This window comes from Cicer arietinum, chromosome 5 (assembly GCF_000331145.2).
Source record: "Cicer arietinum cultivar CDC Frontier isolate Library 1 chromosome 5, Cicar.CDCFrontier_v2.0, whole genome shotgun sequence".
Taxonomy (NCBI): domain Eukaryota; kingdom Viridiplantae; phylum Streptophyta; class Magnoliopsida; order Fabales; family Fabaceae; genus Cicer; species Cicer arietinum.
The window spans coordinates 23172380-23182239 of record NC_021164.2 but is presented as its reverse complement, the minus strand read 5'-3'; positions in this window follow the sequence as shown (position 1 = coordinate 23182239).

The following is a 9860-nucleotide window of genomic DNA, read 5'->3' as shown; positions in this document are numbered from 1 at the left end:
TGTGAAAAGGGTGAGGAGAAAAGGAGGTGGGGGGGGGGGGGGGGGGGGGGGGCTAAGTTAGGGAGAGTTAAAGAAATAAAAAGAAAAGTTATTATAAAAAATACAAGTTTTATCATCATAAAAAAATGGGGAGATTGTTGGAACCAAATTCATTTTATAATTAGAGTTTTTATGATTACAAAAGTATTTTATGAGAACAATATATTTGACTTCAAAGAGTATGAAAGAAGATACTGTCAAGATTTGTAGAATATTTAAAGAAGATTCGATCAAGATTTATGTACAACAAAATATGAACATAATCAATTTGAAGCATTTACAAACGCGATTTGAACAAACTACAAACAAAATCAATATGAAGAATTTACAATCTCAATCTAAACAAAAAAGAAACATAATCAATTTGAAGAATTTACAAATGCAATCCAAACAAAATACAATTCAAAATTAAATTAGGACTAAATTGAAATCTAAATGGTAGCTATAAATAAATACTCAAGGCTGAAGAAGAAAATCATCGAAAACGAGAAAAGAGTAGTCTTAGATTTCAAAGAGAGAAATACTTATTCAAGTTAGAAATATTTTATGAGTGTTCTTTTCTTAGAGTGTGAGATTTATTATTATTATTATCAGCTTTTTAGAAGCAACTACTCAAGTTTCAATCTTTTGTATCCAACCCGATAGTGGTGTAGTTCATTTTTCAATATGGGGTTGTCAGGTTGTTAGGAGAAGACTTGGCTTGTAGGTTCAAGATGATTAGTTCCTGAAAAGTCTTGGTTGTTTGGGAAGTTTTGGCTATTTAAAGACTTGGCTGTTTGGGAAGATTGGCTTGAAGGGTCAGGTGCTTTGTAATTCAAGGTATTTGAATTAGTGAATTAAAGACTTCTGAATGAGGGGACTTGATGTAGCCAAATTAGTGGTGAACCAGGATAAATCGACGTGTCAAATTATATATGCTTTCATTGCGTTCTGCAACTGAATCTGATTGCTTCTACTCCAAGTAAGTCACCAAAACCAAACTAGTTATTTATTTATTTATTTATTCATAAATCATCAAAAAGTTGTCACCTTTGGCAAACACAATTCAACCTCAGTTCTTGTGTTTGCTCCTTCAAACTTCACGTACATGGCTATGACTTTGTAGATATATTTATTCTATTTCATTTATTATACTTTTCTCTTGATTAGTTGTGTATGCTATAATATCTTCACATTGAATTGTTGCAATGACCGCTTCTTTTAAAAAATTACAAGAATTTTTGTATGTGTAGAATTTCATATTTCAACAAAATTGCATTCTTGATTTGCCTCATGTAATGATAAAATATCATTATGAGAATTAGACAAAGATAACAAAATATATGATTAACTTTGTTGCAATGTCTTCATGGTTGAAGAACTGTATATTGTTAATATATTGACAATAAATAATATATCAAAATATGTACTAATAGCATAGTTTCATATTGTCATTAAATTGAACTAATATATGTTATTTCAAGACCAATTAATTATTCAACATTTTCTCAACGATCTTTGTTTACATATTAATTCTTCTAAGACCAATTATTTTTGTAAGCTCCTTTTTCGGAAGAAAAAAAAAGATGTTCATTTGTGTGTTGCATAGTCACCATCTTGTATAGTTGACCGCAATACATGGCATTGATGGCAATACCAATAACTAATGATACAAGATTCAAAGTTGAGTCTCTAAGTTTGTTATACAACTATGGCAAGTACTCGCAAATGTTTATTTTGTTTGATAAAATCATATTCCATGATATGTAACTCATTAACAAGACCAATTCAACACATATTGGACCTAAAATAAACTTTTTTTGTGAGACATATAAATCATGGAGCTTACACTATATATTTATGGTCTTCTGACTATAGCATATTACAATGCATCAACTATGGATTGAAAAAAGTATGGGATCATGGACATGATTAGAACCATATGTGGATGATTTGGTGTTGGAAACCATGGAGTAACAATACCCTTGGCATTAGACATATTGTCCTTGGTTGAGAGATATCTTGATATATTTGGATTGAGATAGTAGCAAAATAGATGTTGGATTACAATCCCTAAAAAAAAATCCAGTTGACTAAGACTCTCTAAGAATAAGGATAGGCTGGCCCAATTTTTAGCTAAGCACCTCTGAGAATAAGAAAACCCCTTCTGATTTAGAGCTAATTGTTGTTGTAAAGGAGTTTTCTCCTGCTTATTTATTTTTATTTTTTGAAGGAACTACTTTCCTTTTGTTCTTTTTTAATAAATTATGCATTTTTTTTAAATAATAATAAATATATTTATATTTTTTTTTATAGTTGAGGATGAAGTGATGAACAATTGTGATTCACCTGTGTTATTATGAGAAATACTTTTTTTTACATATAAATAATTGTCATTCAAATATTAATAAGAATAGTGCAAGCAAATTCATCATTAGTTGGGATATTCTTCGTTTATATTTTAATATCAAAACTAATTAAAAAAATAAACATGCTAGTTGTAGACATAAAGCTTTCAAAAGTTAATGTAAGAAAATCAACCAAAATTTTAATTTTAACAATCAAACTAATTTCTTTCAGATATGGCAAATGATCAAGAATAATGTAATATCTATAGTCTTTTAATTTACGGTGTTCCCTTATCTCGACAATAGATTATTTTGAACATAGTCAATCCAACCACGTGTTGACAAGTCATATGTAAGACTGAGAGAATATTGAATTTGGTGATAGCATATGTAAAACTCTTACTTAAAGTATGGTATTGACATGACAAGCTTGTTGTTTTTGTTAATATTGCACTAAATATTACACACAGACAATAAAATCAAAAAATAAACATACAGATAAAAAAATCTACATGAAAAACCTCTTATTTTAATAAAATAGAGGAATAAAATAACTTAAAATAAAAATTTTAAACCAAAAGAATAATCTTAAATCACCCTCTAATGAATGAAAAAAGAAGAGAAAACTAAGATTTCTTTTTTGTTAGAAAAGAGATTGTCGTCGACCCACTCAATACCTACAATAAGGTTGAGAATTACTTTGATACTCAAAATTTCAAATAAAACCTACTTAAACACAATATATATATATATATATATATATATATATCATTAAATTTTAAAATATACATTTTTTTTTGCTTTTATTTATTTGTGATCGTAGTAGAATTTCTCTGTTTTTACTTATTACAAAAAAAATGTTATTTGAACACAAATACTTATCACAATATTTGATATGTATATACAATTCACCGTACTTATACGGTGAATAGTATTTATTTTAGAGAGAAAAAAGTTATTATTTTTTTAGTTTTTTTAATTATTGAGACATTTTTTTATGATATATATACAAGTTATATTATTAAATATTTTAAATACTTTATTAATTACTAAAATTAAATAATATATCATTTAAAATTTTTCTTCTTCAATTTATTTGTGAGACAGGATCTTGTGATCACCGTAGGCTTTCTGTGTTATCATATGTACCTGCAGCTGGTTGCAAAGGACGGAGACAAGTTGTACAAATGTTTAATCTAAACCCTACTAGCACCATTGTCACTTTTCTATAGTCAATATTTTTGACACTACGCCAAAAATGACATTTAACAGCGCCCCTTTTACAGCGCTTGCTAAACACAAGCGCTGTTGTAAATATATTTTAAAAATAACAGAGCCTTTTACAGCGCTTTTTTGACAAGCGCTGTAAAAAGAGCGATGTTGTAGGGTCATATGACGTTTGCACATAATGTTATAAGGCTTTTACAGCGCTTTTCAAAAAAGCGTTGTAACATGAAGCGTTTTCGCGTATTATTTTACAGCGCTTTTTACACAAGCGCTGTAAAATACATGCGGTTTAAAATAATTGAACCACCTATGTTTGCGCATCACGTTATAAGGCTTTTACAGCGCTTGTCAAAAAAGCGCTGTAAAAGGAAGCGCTTTCGCGTATCAGTTACAGCGCTTTTTTCACAAGCGCTGTAAACTGCATCTTTCAAATAATTATATACGTTGGGAACCCTCATATCATCTACATCGTTCATCACCTCTACTCTGGGAACCCTCATATCCTCTACGTACTGTGCGGCCATCTACATTGTCTCAGGTATTTTTAAATTTTTTTTATCAAATTAAAAATTCATACCACATGATCTATTCTGTTTTGAAATTGTTATATATATATACAGCGCTTTTTTCACAAGCGCTGTAAAACACATGCGCTTTCATTGAATTTAACTACCTATTACAGCGCTTTTTTCACAAGCGCTGTAAAACACATGCGCTTTCATTGAATTTAACTACCTATTATAGCGCTTTTTTCACAAGCGCTGTAAAATACATCTTTCAAATAATTATATACGTTGGAAACCCTCATATCCTCTACATCTTTCAAATAATTATATACGTTGGGAACCCTAATATCCTCTACGTACTGTGCGGCCATCTACGTTGTCTAAGGTATTTTTTACACATGATCTGTTATGTTTTGAAATTGTCAAAAATTGTCAAAAACTCATACCACATGATCTGTTCTGTTTTGAAATTGTCAAAAATTGTCAAAAACTCATACCACATGATCTGTTCTGTTTTGAAATTGTTAGTTGATATTGGTTTCTTTTTGAAACTTGTTGATATGTTTTGAAAGCTTATTATTTTTGTTACTGCATTTATATAGGTGGTATAATATGGATAGGAAATGGATTTCAGCCAATCGATTGTCAAAAGAGTATGAAATTGGAGTGAAGGAGTTTGTTGAGTTTGCAGTGAAGAATGCAAAAGATCCAAATAGAGTAGTTTGTCCTTGTTTAAAATGTTGTTTTGGAAAACGTGTTAGAGAAGATGAATTAGAAGGACATCTAGTATGTAATGGAATTGATCAAAGCTACACATGTTGGATAAGACATGGTGAGAAAAAAAAAGGAAACATTAATTTTGAGAATAGTTCTACATATGCTTCAACTGATTTCGATACAGATACATATGAGCCGGACCGAGTTGATGAGATTGCAAAAGCAGTTGAAGAAGATCTTCGAGATTGTCCTAAAATGTTTGAAAGTTTGTTGAGTGATGCAGAGAAAGAATTATATAATGGTTGTACTAAATTCACAAGACTGTCAGCGATATTAAAGTTGTACAACTTAAAAGCGAGTAATGGATGGTCTGATAAAAGCTTTACGGAATTATTAACACTCATAAAAGATATGTTGCCAGATGATAATGAACTTCCCAGTCGAACCTACGAGGCTAAACGGATTTTGTGTTCTATTGGAATGAGTTACGAAAGGATTCATGCGTGTCCTAACGATTGCATTTTATTTCGAAACGAATATGAACTACTTAAGGCGTGTCCGAAATGCAATGTCTCTCGATATAAGAAGAAAGAATCTACTCCAGCAAAAGTCGTGTGGTATTTTCCTATAATACCAAGATTTAGGCGCATGTATCGCAGTGAAGAAGATTCAAAACACTTGACATGGCATGCAGATGAAAGAATTAGAGATGGAATGTTTCGACACCCTGCAGATTCCCCACAATGGGCAAAAATTGATCACGAGTATCCTGAATTCGGGATAGAGTCAAGAAATCTAAGACTTGCACTTTCTACTGATGGAATGAATCCACATGGTCTTCAAAGCATCTCACATAGCACGTGGCCTGTGATTTTGGTAATATATAACCTACCTCCATGGTTATGTATGAAGCGTAAGTTTATGATGTTGTCTCTGTTAATTTCTGGACCCAAACAACCGGGGAATGATATCGACGTATACTTGACTCCTTTAATTGAAGATTTAAAAATTCTGTGGGAGACAGGTGTGGAAGTTTATGATGGGTATAGGAAAAAGTGTTTCAATTTGAGGGCTATGTTGTTCGGCACAATTAATGATTTTCCAGCATATGGTAATTTATCAGGATATAGCATTAAAGGTCAGTGTGCATGTCCTATATGTGAAGAGAGTACAAATTGGATGCGGTTGAAACATTGTAAGAAGAATGTGTTTCTTGGACATCGTAGATTTTTACCTTATAGTCATCAGTATCGTGGGTGGAGAAATGCATTCAATGGAAAATCAGAGGAAGGTAAAGCTCCTTTAGCACCGACTGGATATCAAATACTTGAAAAAGTACAAGGTTTGACCAATAAATTTGGCAAACCTTTTGCGGGAGAGCTGGTGAAAACTGGGTGGAAGAAAAAGTCAATTTTCTTTGAATTGCCATATTGGAAGTCATTGTATGTAAGACATTTCCTCGATGTGATGCATATTGAAAAAAATGTATTTGAAAGTGTTATTGGTACGTTACTCAATGTTCCAGGAAAGTCTAAAGATGGCGTCAATGCAAGATTGGACTTGGTCGATATGGGAATAAGAAATGAACTGGCTCCAGTAAAGAAAGGAAATCGCACATATCTACCTCCAGCCGCTCATACTCTATCTAGAAAGGAAAAAATTGTTTTATGTAAATTTCTACACGAAGTTAAAGTTCCAGAAGGATACTCTTCGAACATTAAAAATTTGGTTTGTATGAAAGACCTCAAGTTAAAAGGTTTGAAGACCCATGATTGTCATATTATAATGGAGCATTTGCTACCAATAGGTATACGTTCCATTTTACCTGAAAAAGTTCGACTAGCCTTAACTAGATTATGTTTCTTCTTCAGGGAAATTTGTAGTAAAGTGATCGACCCTCAGAAATTACCGACATTGCAGAGGGAAATTGTTGTTACTTTGTGTGAGCTTGAAATGTATTTCCCACCATCGTTTTTTGATATAATGGTTCACCTTACTGTTCATCTGGTTAAGGAGACACAACTTTGTGGGCCAGCTTATATGAGATGGATGTATCCGATAGAACGATATATGAAAATATTAAAAGGGTACGTAAAAAGTAGAAGTCGACCAGAAGGTTGTATTGCTGAACGATACATTGTTGAAGAGGCTGCTGAATTTTGTACTGAATATCTGTCCAATGTTGAATCCATAGGGCTTCCCATGTCTCGTCATTCGGGAAGACTATCAGGAGAAGGGATAACTGGAAGGAGACTACTGACTATATCAAGGACAGAATGGGAGCAGGCACAATTGTATGTTCTGCACAATGATGATGAGGTTCAACCGTATGTTACAATACACATTGATCAGTTATCTCGTTTGAACATGAATAGGAATCAAAATTGGATAACTCGAGAGCACAATCGAAGTTTTGTAACATGGTTAAAAAATCACATAATGTCAAAATTTGATATAGACCCCGGATCAATTTCAAATAGATTGAGGTGGCTAGCAAATGGTCCGAGCTTACATGTCTTTTCTTACACTGGTTATGTTATTAACGGCTACACATTTTATACCAAAGAACAAGATGATCAGACCACTATGCAAAATAGTGGAGTCACTCTCGTAGCTGAAGCGATGCATGTCTCAAGTGCAAAAGACAAAAACCCAATATATGCAAATCTATCATATTTTGGGGTTATCGAGCGCATATGGGAGTTAGACTACACAATGTTTCGTGTTCCTATATTTGGTTGCAAGTGGGTCGATAATAATAATGGCGTTCGGATTGATGAGTCAGGATTCTTGCTTGTCGATTTTAATAGGGTGGGATACAAAGACGAGCCTTTTATTTTAGCGTCGCAAGCTCAACAAGTGTTTTATGTCACTAATCCTGTTGATGATAAATGGTATGTTGTCCTATCGACCAATAAAATAGGTGATGATAACAATAATGATGAAGATGTTGGTAATGATCTTTTATTTGCAACATCACAACAACCACATGAAATTGATTCAACTGATGATGATTTATATTTATTTGCAACATCACAACAACCACATGAAATTGATTCAACTGATGATGGTTTATATCTTAGAGATGATCATGATGAGGGAATTTGGATTAATCCATCGTTTCGTATTGTAAATGGACAAACAAATGTGAATGCCACCAGGAAAAGAAGTAAGGCATCTTAATGTATATGTTTAATTGTTTTATATAAGTCATGCATGTAATCTGAATTATTGTGATAAATATGAATATAATCTGAATTATTGTGATAAATATGCATGTAATCTGAATTATTGTGATAAATATGAATATAATCTGAATTATTGTGATAAATATGAATATAATCTGAATTATTGTGATAAATATGAATATAATCTGAATTATTGTGATAAATATGAATATAATCTGAATTATTGTGATAAATATGAATATAATCTGAATTATTGTGATAAATATGCATGTAATTTGAATTGAGTGTTTTATACTAATATGGCAGAATAGCAAATTAAGTCACTTATATAATTTGAATGGTTTATATCCCAATTAGTAAGGCAAATGGTTTATACTAATATTCTAATATGGCGTGCATATCACAATTAATTGAGTGTTATAACATCTCACAGTTTGCTACTAATGTCACTTATATAATGTAAATTAAGTGCCAATTCGATTGGAATAAATGTCTGAGTTACAGTCATCCAAAATTGAACCCAAATAAAACCAACACAAAAATAACATACTGAGGCCTTTTACAGCGCTTTTTATAAAAAGCGTTGTAAAAGACCCTTTTAAAAATAAGTAAAAAAGACATTTTACAGCGTTTATTTGAAAAAGCGCTGTAAAAAGCTTTAAAAATAATATTCATCAGATACCTACCATGACTATCTCTGACAGGATTTTCTTCAAACACCTTGTACGCATCATGGGAATCCCCAAAAACACATTGTTAACAAAAACATCAGACTCAAACCCATTTTTCGCAACATGGCAATGAACCTGAATACCAAGTTTCGATTTAAGAAGGAAAGGGAATGTAAAAAGATAAAAAGGGTGTTGAGGTGGAGATTGAATTGTGAAAGAGTAAGCTTTGATGTTTGTGAAGAAGATGCATAAAAGGAGAAGAGTTTGGTGAAGAGGAAGGGATTTTGGTGGTGACCAGTTACTACTATGTGGGTTTTGCATGCATGTTGAGCTTGTTTAAAAAATAACATAACAAAACACAAAAACAATAAGGCCTTTTAACAGCGCTTATTTGGAAAAAGCGCTGTAAAAGAGCCTTCTAAAATTAACCTAAAAGATAAACAAGGAGGTCTATTACAGCGCTTGTCCAAATAAGCGCTGTAAAATATTGTTTTAAAAATAAAATAAAGAGACCTTTTACAGCGCTTATTTGAACAAGCGCTGTAAAAGGGTTTTATATATAACATAATAAAACAATGAGGTCTTTTAGAGCGCTTATTGGAAAAAGCGCTGTAAAAGAGCCTTTTAAAAAATTAAATAATGACGCCTTTTAGAGCGCTTTTCAAACAAGTGCTCTAAAAGGCCTAAGCCTTTTAGAGCGCTTTTTAAACAAGCGCTGTAAAAGGGTTATAAAAAAGCGCCGTAAAAGGGTTACGTATATATAACAGTAACCGCTTCAGTTTCCTCTTTATTACGTAAACTTCACTATCATCTCAACCTTCATCGTTCTTCTCTTCTTTTGCAAACCCTATCATCCCGTCCATTACGAATCTTATTTCCACGATCATTTCCTTCATTTCGAACCTTATTTCCGTCCAAGATCATCTCTCCCATTTCACACAATATATTTTCACTGAAATACGTAACCCTTATTACGTATTTCTTCAATACCGTATTTTTGTGAACAATATTTATGTGAACTTTCTGCGTTCCCTCTTTTCTTCACATTTCATCTTTCTTCGAACCATTATTCAGGTATTGATGTTATTAATTTTTTGTAATCATTAAAATGCATGTTGAGCTTGTTTAAGATATACTGATACATGTTGAGCTTGTTTATAATAATGCATGATGCATGTTGAGCTT